This window comes from Pseudophryne corroboree, chromosome 1 (assembly GCF_028390025.1).
Source record: "Pseudophryne corroboree isolate aPseCor3 chromosome 1, aPseCor3.hap2, whole genome shotgun sequence".
NCBI lineage: Eukaryota > Metazoa > Chordata > Amphibia > Anura > Myobatrachidae > Pseudophryne > Pseudophryne corroboree.
The window spans coordinates 702,484,205-702,498,527 of record NC_086444.1 but is presented as its reverse complement, the minus strand read 5'-3'; the positions used below and the strand labels follow the sequence as shown (position 1 = coordinate 702,498,527).

The 14,323-nt window shown below is 49.3% G+C and overlaps 1 protein-coding gene across 4 annotated transcripts in view; it reads left to right on the top strand.

Moving 5' to 3' along the window:
* Positions 1-14,323, top strand: part of ZFR2 (zinc finger RNA binding protein 2) — a 463,201-nt gene that overhangs the window by 240,918 nt on the left and 207,960 nt on the right. The gene's annotated exons all lie outside the window — the stretch shown is intronic.

Sequence of the window (14,323 nt, the reverse complement as noted above, 5' to 3'; positions counted from 1 at the left end):
CCAGTTGGGGTTTTCCTTGTTAAGCAATTACTGCCCATTGTTACTTACATTGTGGAGTACTTTTATTTTTCTCATTGTCTCCTTCTCTTTAACATATTACTTTTCTCTGACTTATTACAGTTTGGCCTCACATTTCTGTGCAGAACATATATATCTCATATTCTATTCATTTGTCATCTTCGCTTCCGTTGATGCAGATTTCGGGCTTCCATGGCTTTGGAGAAATTGTCTGACTTTGTACGTTGGAAAAGCAGCAGTCTACCTGGGGCATGCGGCTTTAGATTTTAGTATCCTTCCACTCTGCTTTCATACCGGTGGTCCATGGCTGCCAAGCTAAAATTTCCTTCATTCCAGTCCTTTCGTCCCCAGAGGCATCTGCAGTTCCAACCTTCCTTATGAGGTTGTGTTTCTTCCTCCAGCAGAAAGCCCAAGGAAAACAATGATGGGAGGTTACGAAGCCTGCCACCAAGTCCACAGACACACTAGCCGCATGACAGGTCAGTCTCGCACCTGGGGGCTCCCAAAGTGGGCGGCCATCTGCAGTTCTGAGAGGAATGGTGGAGGACAACATGCGGTTCTTGGATTCAGAGTATGGAAATGTTTCTCCTTCATCTACTAGGGGACACTGGAGTGCCCTTTACAGTGTGGATATAGGCGGTTGCCACCGGGAGCTGGCATTTTAAATTTCTAGAGTTGTGACTAGCTCCTCCCCTTCTATGTCCCCCTTCAAGCAAGTGTTTTCAATGTGCCTGAGGGAACTGGTCACTATCTTGGATTCTCAGGGCTTAATTATTTTTAACATTAGATTCACAAAGCATCAATGGAGTTACCACAGGGGGACCCTATCGTAGCTGTGTGCGGTTCGCGCCAGGGTCCCTGGCTGCAGAGACCACCGTCTCTGGGGAAGACATCACGCCACTTTGTAAGGCGCACGCTGGGGTCCCCCATCCGCATGACAGATTGTGAGCATAACCCTAGCAGGTATCTCTACTTGGGAGACACAACAGCCTGCCCCTTTTCTTCAACCTAAACCTACTTGGACGCGGTTCCTAGCAAAATGAGTGGAAGCGCTTTCTAAAGCCATGGTCCATCCCAGACGCCTTCCCTGGTAACCCCACCCCAGGTCTCAAAAAAAGAGACCTTTGCCCTCCGTGTTACAATTTGAGGACTCTGAGGAAGAAGACATGCCCCCCTAGAGGAGGCAGAGTTCTCTCACGACTCAGGGGAGGTACAGGTTTCCGAGGAGTCTGAAAATGTTACACAGGCAACAGGTGCTTATTGCTGCAGTGCGTCTAGGGTTAAAGGTACGCTCCTCTTTATTTGGCATTAAGCAAAATGGCTGCCTCATTTCCGGTTTCTGAGGAACTGGATTTATACCTGAATACAGCCTGGGAACACCCGTATAAAAAAAATTGTGTCCCATAGGTTTTTATCGTCTTACCCTTTATCTGCAGAAAATTATAGTGAGACTTCTCCCACAGTGGATCCCCTCAGTGTCTCGTCTGTCAAAGAAGAGCGTTCTGCCAGTTCCTGAGGCCACCTTTTAAAGGAATGGTCATAAAATTAGAAACTGCCCTCAAATCTATTTATTCAGCGGCGGTGTTATACACCGCCCTGCACAGATAGGGTGTTGGGTCAACAAGGCTATTGAAGCCTGGGCAGAACAACTGTCCACAAGCTTGCTTGGAGCTCTTTGCTGAGGAATTGATCCCTTTAGCTGGACACATCTGTGAATGTTCCGCCTATCTGTGGGGAGTATCCAAGGAGGTCTGCACCCGTGACGGTTGGATTTCTGCAGTGTCAATATCTGTAAAAGAGCTCTGGCTGCGTCAGTGGCTGGCGGATGTGGAATCCAAAAGGGAGGTAGAGGTACTGCCCTTTACGGGGCAGATCTTGTTCGGTCCAGAGCTGGAAAAGTGGATTTTCTAGGCTACTGGAGGAAAGTCCGCTTATCTCCCCTCAGCTGCTCCAGTTTCTCGTAGGTCATACACAGGACCTTCCTTTCAGTCCTTTCGTGCATCTTCCAAGTTCAGAGAACATTCCGTGGCAGGAGCTGCCGCTCCCAGGGGTTACAGAGGTCGTGGCAGAGGAGCAGGCTCTCCACCTACCAGAACAGTATGTCCACCAACAAACCCAGTGCATGATGGGCTTCCCTCTCACCTGTGGGGACCCCAGGGTGGAGCTAGTCTACTAGATAACATGGATGTGGGGGCATAATCCTGCCCAAATGCCTGGGTTCGGAACAAAATTGATTTCCAAATCCAACAACCTCACTGGTACTTTACCACAGGTTTGCAAGCTACAGATGACAGGCATGTCATACAGCAGGAAGCTATCGGAAACTCCTGGCAGCAAGGGTGTTAGTCACAGTCCCCACATCTCAGCAGCCACAGGGCTTCTACTCAAGCCTATTCCTTGTGCCGAAGCCGGACAAATCGGCTAGACCAATTCTAAATTTAAAGGATCTTAATCTTTTCTTGCGAGTACTCAAATTCAAGATGGAGTCTCCTTTATTCGGTTATAGCGGGACTAGAACAAAATGAGTTTATGGTGTACTTCGACATCAAGGACGCTTACCTGCACATTTCCATTTGGCCTCCACACCAGGCGTTTCTCAGATTCACCATTTGGGACTCTCGCTTCCAATTCCAGGCTTTGCCATTCGGCCTGACCTTGGCCCCCAGGGTGATCACGAAGGTCATGGCCATCATGATGGCTCTACTTCAGAGACACATTGCTACGATTGTCCATTATCTGGACGATCTTCTCCTGATTGCTTCAGGACATCGAAGTGACAAATGCTGAGGCTGTAGTTCCTGGGGATGATTCTCGACACAGTCCTGCAGAGGGTATTCCTCCCTTCGGAAAAAGTTTTGTCCATACTGGAGATGGCGAGGTTGGTTCTACACCAACGTCTATTATCTGTACACTTATGTATACGTCTCCTTGGGAAGTTAGTGGCAGCCTTCAAGGCCATTCTGTACGACCGTTTTCATTCAAGGCCTCTTCAGCTGCGTCTGCTAAGTCAGTGGTCCAGATCACATGTTTCTGCATCAAAGGGTGACTGTATTACGAATCTTGCCTCTCTGGTGGCTGAACTCAACACACCTGTTGGAAGGCAAGAGGTTCGAAGTTTGGGAGTAGACACCCCTTACCACAGATGCAAGTCTGCGAGGATGGTGGGCGGTGACCATGGAAAACCAGTTTCAGGGGTGGTGGACCCCCCAAAAATCTACCCTGCCCATAAACAGCCTCGAATTAAGAGCAGTATTCCACACAATGCAGCAGGCAGATCTGCTTCTAGGGTGGTCCATCAGAATGGTGTTCATCAACTGACAGGGTGGCACTCACAGCCATGAAAGAGGTAAACCGCATTCTGCTCTTGGCAGAGAAATACGCACAGACCATGTCGGCGATCTTCATTCCAGGCGTAGAAAATTGGGAGGCCGATTATCTCAGCTGCCAGGACGTTAACTAGGGGGAGTGCGCTTTCCATCCTCAGGTATTCCAAAAGCTTGTCCGTCGGTGGGGTCTTCCACAGATCGACCTCATTGCAAACCAGCGCACAACCACCAACTGCCGCTATACTGCTCTCAGACGAGAGACCCGGTGGTAATGGCAATTGATGCTCTCACGACACCTTGGCAGTTACATTGGTCTCTTCCACCATTTCCTCCATTGCATCGTCTACTCCAGCACAGAGAGAAGGGGCCACAGTGCTACTAATGGCTCTGAACTGGCCTTGCAGAGTCTGGTACTCCAGCCTATGCTTTCTGACGATAGATTATGCATGGCCTCTACCGCTGAGAGAGGATCTCCTACAGCAGGGTCCTTTAATCTATCCGAACTTAAGGCGGCTATGTTTGACGGTGTGGCTTTTGAAAAGGCCATCTTAAGACAGAAGGGTATTCCTTCAGCGGTGATTCCTACCATTCTTCAAGCCCGGAAGGATGTCACTTCCAGACATTAGCACAGTATATGGAATCCTATGTGGCCTGGGGTGAACGGCTATGGGCTCCTCCTACAGTTTTCAAGTTGGCTAGACTCTTGCTTTTCCTGCAGCCGGGCTTTTCTTTGGGCCTGCATCTCGGATCTTTGAAAGTTCAGGTATCTGCACTTTCCATCTTCTTACAGAAGAGGTTGACTTTACTTCCAGAGATAGACATTTTTTTAGGGGGTTATCTTACTACAACCACCCTTTGTACCTCCTATGACCCCATGGGACCTGGACCTGGTTTTCTCCTTCATACAGTCTCCTTTGTTTGAGCCTTTGGTGACTGTGGAGATGAAGTATCTTACTTGGAAGGTGGTACTTTTCCTTGCCTTCGCTTCAGCCAGAAGGGTGTCTGAGCTCTGTCCTGCCATCCTCCTTATCTGGTGTTCCACGAGGATAGGGCCGAGCTCGGCTTTCCACGTTATCCAGCCAATTGTGGTGCCGGCTATCCCAGCAGTTTCTCTGGTGTCAAGTTCCCTAGACCTCGTCAGGACCACTTCTATCCCGAAATCTGATTCCTTGTTCGTTCTGTATGTTGCTGCTTGTCCATGATGGCTGGTTTCTACACAGACCCTGGCCTGCTGGATCCGTCTGACCATAAGGTAGGCCTATGTGGTGGCTTCTCGGAAACCACCTGTTTCCATTTCTGCACACTCCACACATTGTGGTTCCTTCGTGGGTGGCTGCCCACAGGGTTTCTATGACCCTAGCTGTGTCAGCCGACCATTTGGTCTGGCCGACATACTTTTGTCCGGTTCTACCAGTTTGATACTTGTGCGGCCTGTGCCTCACAGTATGGCCGTGCTGTTTTGCAGGGTTCTCAGTGCTCTCACGCCCGTGATGGGAGCTCTGGGACGTCCCCATTGTAAAGAGCACTTTAGTGTCCCCTAGTGGATGAAGGAGAAAACAGGATTTTGATACTTACCAATAAATCCCTTTCTCCACAGGGAACACTGGAAGCCCACCCGGCGCTGTTCCTTCCTGCCATGGTTGTTTGTCATTACATGTTTTTGACTGCTCCTTTTTTCTTGTTACTATCCTTGCAGTTTTTCACAAGTTTTGTTGTGTAATGTTATGGTGTGTACTTGTTTAACCTCCTCCTTTTTGTAGTGTGTTTCTTTCAGCTCTTCTCTGGCAGTTTTCTTAGACTGGCTCGGAGGTGGCAGGGAGGGGGGTGTCATAGAAGGGGAGGAGCTAATCAAATGCCAGTTTCCGGTTGCAACCTCCTATAGCCCCTCTGTAAAGAGCACTTCAGTGTCCTCTGTGCAATCGGAGAAAGGGATTTATCAGTAAGTACCAAAATCCTGTTTTCTTTCAAAGAGCCTCCTTCCAGCTGCTTTTTCACTATTGGTCTGCATCGAGGTCCATCAGCTTCCAGGATCACTGGTGTGTGTTCAGTCCATTCTGGACACTGGAGTTGTTTCCCAGGTCCCTCCACAGCAAAGGATCATCGGTTCCTATTGCAACTTGTTACTCTGAAAACTGGATGGTTCTTTCCAGATGGTTCCCAGTTTTAAATCCCTCCACATTTACTCCAGGTGCCCAGGTTCAGGTCCTCTTCAGTCCATTTTGCAGTCCTTGGAGTCTGGAGATTTCCTAGCATCTTTTGGACGTCAAAGATGCTTACTTACATGTCCAAATCCGTGGGGTTTTTTTGTTTGCAGGATTTTTTGATAGGAAAAAACAGTTTGCTGTCCCCTCGGGCCACTACCAGTTTTGGGCCATGCCCTTTGGGTTGTCAACAGCCGCTTGTGTATTCAGCAATGTGGTGCCTGTGATGGCGGCTGCCCTACAACTTCAGGGTGGATGATAATCTACTGGCGGCCCAGTCACTCTATAGGACCATCTCTCCCTGACATTTTGATTACTCCAACATGAGTGGTACCCAAATAATTTTATAGTAGATGTTAGTGTTTTGGATTATTACTGACCCAATGTTACCAGCATGCAGTCTGTTGACAGAAATCTGCTCTTGCTCCAGCACTCTTTCCACCGCAGCACATTTTCTTCTTCCCTCCTTCACACTGCAGCAGAGAGTGGCAAGGACACTTAAACTTTTCCAGACACACAGTGGCAGACCGAATGCTAATGTATGCAAAAGGATTTTTTAATTTATTCCTAGAATAAATGCTAGCACTTCTTACAACATATCAATAAAGGATTCACTAATGCCTACTTAATGATTGTCAATCATTTCTTTTTCGCAGTTTGCAATCCTTTTTACAGTACATAGCAGTTCACAATCATACCTACTTAAGCATGGAACTATATTTCTGCTGCGGGGTACACTGGGCTCCACAAGGAATGGACAATGGGGTGTAGAGTAGGATCTTGATCCGAGGCACCAACAGGCTCAAAGCTTTGACTGTTCCCAGAATGCATAGCGCCGCCTTCTATATCACCCCGCCTCACTGCACAGGATCTCAGTTTTGTCGTTGGTGCTGCAGTAGCAGGCACTTAACAGAGGGGCTGCTCCAGGCAGCCCTAAGAAGAGCTTTTTTTCTGAGGAAAAAATTGAAGACTAAGTGCAGCAGCAGTGTTACATTTCAGTGGACATTCACAGCTTCAGCTCCGGCACTCCCCAGCGGCGCTGTACACTCTCGAGCCCTGGTTGACGGGTAACTACAGCAGGAGGCTCTGGTTTTCTTCTTATCGGGCACACACGACGGGGGCTCTCCGGATTCGCGTGGCCGCGATTCGGGAGGTGGTAAGTGGGTCCTGCTTGTGGGACTGGTCTTTAACTCGATCCGGCGCGGTCATTGGGAGGCTGGCCGCGCCCGTTGGCGGTGGACACTGTGGCAGTACAGGCGATCCCACTAGATCACCTGGGCATGGGACAGGTCAGGTTTTCTCTATAAACCATTTTATTAGAGCCCGCAGTACCCGGTGGTTTTGCCAGCAGGGGGATGGAGCTTGGACCTGAAGCCCCTCCCCCAGCACCAGGGCGCCATTTTCTGCAAATGTTCCCGCCCTGGAGCTGCATATCTGTCTCTCCCTCACTCCCTGGCAGTGTCTGCAGCGCCATTATCCCTCAGCTCACTGTTCCTGGGAATGCTTGGGAAAATACTCCTATGTAAAGCCGCCTGGTTGTCAGTGCTGTGACTTTACAACACACTTAAGTATTCTACCTGCCTTTTTTAGTCAGTGTTAGTTAAGAGCGTGCACTTAGTCAGGGTTTCCTAGTACAATTACCCTGTGATATACATCCATTTCTTACTGTGTACTGTTATATATATTGTTATATAGCTGTGTAAGCTAGTCCAGTTCAGTATTATTATTAGTAATAACCTCTGCATTGTACAGACTGTGACTATTTGTGTGTGCATTTGATAGCTGAGTGGTGTCCATTTCGTGTCTTTCGCTCAACTTGCTATCCCTATATTCTATAACCTGAGGGGGCTTGGTGCGTCGGGTTTTATCTAATATAGGATTTTCACAAAGATATACTGTATTATGTGTTTTTCTCTGTGATTTAGTCACCATATCTCTCCTTTTATCTCTGCTGGTGCTGACTACACTGCGCAGGGGTTTGTGCTAGAGGTATTGTGCTGCTGACAAATTGTACTGTTACCTGATACTGCAAGGTATATCATGTCTGCTTCTGAGGGTAACGGTTCTGGGGCTGAACACACTGCCGGTGTTGCTGAAGCCGCAGATACCTATGAGGAGAATATAGCAGCTTTGGGCTCTGGTTCTGGGGGCTCTTTGCCCCCCAGTGGGACAGTGGCAACGGGGGCAAATAATGACCCGCCGTGGGCCGCTTTTTCCATGCTTCTGCATACACTAGTTCATAAACTAACACCCCCTATGGGACCCCCAATGCCGGTACAACAGTTTGTGGTTCCTGCAGCTAACCCGCCGTGGGCGGACGATTTATCTGCTCAAATAATGAAGTTGAACCACTCCCTGACTACTAAAAAGTCTGACCGTCGCTCGCCTACGTCCAAGGGGTCCTCTAAGCGAGCGCTTGTCTCCTCACAATCCACTGCTGTCACTGACACCTCGTCGGATGAAGACGGCACTTACACTGACCCCACAGGTTCTGACTCGGATACGGCTGATGGGGAGGGTGGTTCAGATGTGGATGTTCCTGATCTTTTGGAGGCTATTAAGTTTTACAGATTCCGGATGATCCCGAGCCATCTGTTCCTCCTAAGAAACCAGATAGGTTCAAGCGTCAGAAGGTGATTAAACAAGTTTTACCTCACTCTGACCACCTAGTGGATATACATCAGGAACCCTGGGAAAGCCCGGGTACGAAGTTTGTGCCTCAAAAGAAGATGGTGGCTCGCTATCCCCTCAAGCCAGAGCTGTCTAAGAATTGGGAAACGCCTCCTCCAGTGGACTCTCATGTGGCTAGGATGGTGGTTTCCTCAGCTCTACCGGTCACCACAGTCACGTCTCTAAAAGAGCCTACGGATAAACGTGTGGAGGGTTGTTGGAAAGCGATTTACACCCTCACGGGTGCTGCACAAAGGCCCACTATTGCAGCTACTTGGGCTGCAGAGGCCATTGAAGCATGGGCCTTGGAGTTAGATGCTGAAATCTCCTCTGACCATGCTAGACAATGCTTGTCTTATATTGTCACAGCTTCTCGTTATATTAAAGAAGCGGCTTCTGATGCCGGTATCCTGGCAGCCAAGGCCTCTACTACGTCAGTCCTGGCTCGCCGGATATTGTGGCTGAGTTCCTGGTCTGTGGATCTGGACTCTAGAAAAACCCTGGAGGTACTCCATTTTAAGGGAGATATTCTGTTTGGGGAGGATTTAAATAAGATTGTGGCTGACCTGGCTACTGCCAAAACTGCCTGTCTGCCAAGTACTGCTCCTTCTGTGTCTAAGGCTAAAGGTACGTCCTTTCGTCCTTCAGGTAAAGCAAAAGGTCAGCCGTACAACAAGCAGGCCCGCACTTCCAAACCTGGTAAGCCTAAGCCCAAAAGAGCCTGGGCGGCCCGTCAGCCAGCTTCCAAGACGGATAAGCCTGCCGCATAACGGGGCGGGCCTCCCTCTGGGGGATCCCAGGGTGGGGGGCCGGCTTCTAGGGTATACCCAGGAATGGTTGAAGACCACTTCAGATGCCTGGGTATGGGAAGTCGTCACTCTAGGTTATGCCATAGCCTTCAAAAACAGACTCCCTCATCGATTTTGCCAGACAGATGTCCCATTGGACAAGACAAAGGCAAATACTCTACATTCGGTGGTACAGACCCTCCTGGATACAGGAGTCGTAGTACAGGTGCCTCTTGCGCAGAGGGGCCGGGTGTACTATTCTCCGCTGTTTCTAGTCCCGAAGCCGAATGAGTCCTCCCGGATTCTCAACCTCAAGGCATTGAACAGGTTTGTGAAGGTTTCCAAGTTCCGGATGGAAGCCTTCGCTCTATAGTTCTGGCCTTGGAACCTGGGGACTTCATGGTCTCCCTGGATATACAGGATGCTTACCTGCATATTCCTATAGCAGTGTCTCATCAGCAATACCTGAGATTTGCGATTGGCAACTGCCATTACCAGTTTTGGGCGTTACCTTTTGGTTTAACAACGGCTCTGCGAGTCTTTACAAAAGTCATGGTGGTGATGACGGTGGTACTCCGCCGTCAAGGGGTCAGGATACTGCCGTATTTGGACGACTTGTTAATCCTGGCAAATTCCCCAGATCTCTCCTGCGTCATCTAGATGTGACGATCCGGTTTCTGCAAGCCCACGGGTGGCTCATCAACTGGAAGAAGTCATCCCTGATCCCTGCTCAGAGCATGGTGCATCTGGGAGCACAATTGGACACTCACAACCAGCGGTTGTTCCTGTCTCGGGAGAAAGTCCTGAAACTTCAGGACAGGATTCGTTGCTTCCTATCTCGTACGCAAGTGTCGATACATTCGGCGATGCAGGTGCTGGGCCCCATGGTGTCAGCATTGGACATGGTGGAGTACGCTCAATTCCATTCTCGCCCTCTCCAGAGGCTGATTATAGAAAATGGGATGGCCTGCCTCACCGGATCAGGTCTCAAATTATCTTATGGACTCCGGAGGTCCGTCTGTCGCTGCTCTGGTGGCTCCGGGACCAACAACTGTGCAGGGGCCGTCCCTTCTGAATATCCGACTGGGTCTTGTTGACAACAGATGCCAGTCTACGAGGTTGGGGCGCGGTGCTGGAGCAACACTCCTTGCAGGATCGGTGGACCAAGGAGGAGTGCCTCCTCTCGATCAATATTCTGGAGTTGCGGCCGGTCTTCAATGCCTTCAACCTAGCCCAGCATTTAATTCAGAACCGTCCTGTTCAAGTACAGTCGGACAACGCCACCACAGTGGCTTACATAAATCATCAAGGCGGCACTCGAAGCCGCCTAGCAATGAAGGAAGTCTCACGGATTCTACAGTGGGCAGAACGCCATCTACCGGCCATATCAGCAATATTCATTCCGGGAGTCCTGAATTGGGAAGCAGACTTTCTCAGTCGTCAGGACGTGCATGCCGGCGAGTGGGGCCTCCATCCAGAAGTGTTTCAACTCCTAGTGGAAAGGTGGGGCCTTCCAGACGTAGATCTGATGGCGTCTCGACACAATCACAAGGTTCCGGTCTTCAGAGCAAGGACAAGGGATCCTCAAGCAGCATTCGTGGATGCGCTGGTAGTACCGTGGAGATTTCGGCTGCCGTACGTGTTACCTCCGGTGTCACTCCTGCTCAGGGTAATTCGAAAGTTCAAGCTAGAAAAAGGAATTCTGCTTCTCATAGCTCCAGCGTGTTCCAGACGGCACTGGTTCTCAGACATGTAAGGCCTATCGTCAGAGCGTCCAATTCTACTTCCACAACGCCCAGACCACCTCGTTCAGGGCCCCTGTGTCTACCAGGATCTAGCCCGGCTGTCTTTGACGGCGTGGCTCTTGAAGCTTCCGTCTTAAGGGCTCAAGGGTTTTCTGAGGCGGTCATTCAAACTATGTTGCGGGCCCGGAAACCGGCTTTGGCTCAGATTTACTATAGGGTCTGGCATTCTTACTTTGTTTGGTGCGCATCTAACGATTATGACGCTTCCAAGTTTAGTATAGCCAAGTTGTTGGCTTTTCTTCAGCAGGGCCTGGACTTAGGCCTGTGTCTGGCCTCCCTCAAGGTTCAAATATCTGCCTTGTCGGTGTGGTTTCAGAGAAAAATTGCGACCTTACCTGATGTGCATACCTTTACTCAGGGCGTGTTGCGTATCCAACCTCCCTATGTCCCGCCTGTGGCTCCTTGGGACTTGTCGGTAGTTTTGGAGGCGTTACAAGAATCTCAGTTTGAACCTCTTGGTTCAGCTGACCTTAAGTGGCTTTCCCTTAAGGTGGTGTTTCTGCTGGCTATTGCTTCAGCTAGAAGAGTGTCGGATTTGGGTGCCTTGTCCTGTAGTTCCCCATATCTGATATTTCACCGTGACCGGGCGGTTCTTAAGACTCGTTCCGGCTATCTTTCTAAGGTGGTTTCTTTGTTCCACCTTAATCAGGAGATTGTAGTTCCGGCACTTGTTTCTCCTGATCTGTCTCCCAAAGAGCGGTCTTTGGATGTGGTACGGGCTCTCCGTATCTATGTGAAGAGAACTGCTCCTATTAGGAAATCTGATTCTCTTTTTGTTGTGTTTTGGGTTTCACAAACTGGGCTGGCCTGCTCACAAGCAAACTCTGGCCAGATGGATTAGAATGGTGATTGCACATGCTTATGTGAAGGCTGGTCTCTCTGTTCCTGATCACATTAAGGCCCATTCTACTCGGTCTGTTGGACCTTTTTGGCGGCCCAACGTGGTGCGACCCTTGAACAATTGTGCAAGGCGGCTACATGGTCCTCTGTGAACACTTTCATAAGGTTCTATGCCTTCGATACTGCCGCTTCCCAGGATGCTTCCTTTGGACGCAGGGTTCTTGTGCCCGCTACAGTGCGTCCCCTCCCATAAGGAACTACTTTAGGACATCCCCATTGTCCATTCCTTGTGGAGCCCAGTGTACCCCGCTACAGAAAACGAGTTTTATGGTAATAACTTACCTTTGTTAAAACTTTCTGCGAGGTACACTGGGCTCCACAAGGCGCCCACCCAGACGCACTTGGCTTCTTTGAGTTGGTATGGCATTAGCCGCTGACACGTTTCCTGTCGTGAGAATGCGGTGTTGTGGCTACTAACCGTTGTCGTCTCTTCCTGCTACTGCATTGGACTGGTTAACTAAAAATGGAGATCCTGTGCAGGGAGGCGGGGTGATATAGGAGGCGGCGCTATGCATTCTGGGAACAGTCAAAGCTTTGAGCCTGTTGGTGCCTCAGATCAAGATCCTACTCTACACCCCATTGTCCATTCCTTGTGGAGCCCAGTGTACCTCGCAGAAAGTTTTAACAAAGGTAAGTTCTTACCATAAAACTCGTTATTCACATAAATTGGGGCCCTTAGATGTATTCATACAATGAGACCTGTATATAACTGATAGTTTCCGCACTGTTATACCTATTAGGTAGAATGTCTATAACAAAGTAAGGCTAGATAGTGCACAGAAGAAATAAGTTTCTCTCGCCAAGTCACTGGAGCTTTCAGGCAACCGCTTCTCCTACTGATCAGGGCAATCTGGGCTGGGATGATCGGAGCTTTCCTTTCCATTGGATTGCTTGGTCTGGATGTAGGCCTTCATCTGTCGTCTTTGAAGGTCCAGAGGCGTTTGACTACTATTCCTGCTGTTCAATCTTTCCACCGGGGGTTCCTCCGCGGAGGGTGGAGCCATGGGATTTGCTGTACTTCGTGCTCTGCAACATCTCCTCTTTGAACCGTTGGAATCTATCAACCTCAAATGGCTCACATTGAAAAGTTTCATTTTTGGCTAGCTCTTCGGCTCGCCAGGTCATTGAACTGAATGTCTTTTCTCATAGACCACTTTACTTAATTTTTCGTCTGGGCAGTGTTACATACTACACACACTTTTCTTCCAAACGTTTCCAGGTTCCATGCAAACCAAAAAAATTATTGTCTCGTGTTTCCAATAGGCCAGTGACTCGCAGTTGTCTTGGACGTAGTTCAGGCTCTCTGAGTTTATGTGGAGGGGTCTAAGGATTTCCGCCTTTCATACTTTTTGTCTTCTATCCAGTGGTCGAGAGGTGTGCTTGCCTTCAGGCTATTTCTCAGTGGAAATGGGAAGTTAGGTTTATTCTCTGGGTCTCCCGGTCCGCATTTAGACCTGCTCATTAGCATTTTTTGCAGCGCTGCGATCAGGTCAGAACTGCTTATGCTCCGCAATGCGCAGGCGCGTTGCACGGGTGCAAAGCGGATCGTTGCTATGCAATGGATTTTACGAAGAATCCATTCCCACGGCCGATCGCAAGGAGATTAAAAGGAAGAGGGCGTTTGTGGGTGGCAACTGACCTTTTTCTGGGAGTGTTTTGAAAAAATAAGGCATGTCCAAGCGTTTGCTGGGCGGGTGTCTGACGCCCATTCCGGGACCGGACAGGCTGAAGTGATCGCAGCGGCCGAGTAAGTTCTGGGCAACTCAAACTGCACAAAACTATTTTTGTAGTGCTCTGTTGCACATGCGATCGCACACTTGCAAAGCAAAAATACACTCCCCTATAGGCGGCGACTATCTGCTCACAGCACTGCAAAAAATAGTTAGCAAGCGATCAGATCTGAATTAGGCCCTTAGTTGTCACCCTCCCTACCCAGCTAATTTGGGTAGGGAGGGTCATCCCATGGTGTTTTTTCCAGCATCCTCCATGGCTGATAAAGAAAGCAGTATTTTGGTTCTTACCTGCTAAACCTGTTTCTCTGGGGGGACACTGGATTCCCTCCCGGATTTTTCGGGTTACATTATACCAGGTTCTTCACCTGCTTGTGTGGCTGTGTTCCTGTTTATTCCTCCTCCCCTTTCCTTCTCTTTCTAAGCAAAAGCTGCCTAGCCTGTGCAGTAGTCGAGGTATAAGGCAGGAGGAGCCCAGGCTGCCCTTAAATAGGAAAAGAAAAAAAGTTAACCTTTTAGTGCCTGGCCTCCTGCACCATACCCCCCCCCCCCCCATATGGTCATCCACCAGTGTCCTCCATGGCTGATAGAGAAACGGATGTCACAGGTAATGGTGTGTGCACACGTGAGATCCTTGCTATGCCCGATTTTCACTTTGCGATTTTCCCTGAACCTCCCGGAGCCCAGCACCACCGTTTTTGACTAACTTTTCTTGAGATATGGACTGTGTGCTTACGATTTTGGCTTATGTGAGATTTAATTGACATGTGAGATGAACTAGATAGTACACCGATCGAACAAGGATTGACTTGTCTGCACAGTCTATCTTTTCTTGTGATACCGACCTGGCGGGACCGCACATCCGGATCGAATCGGGATTGCAAG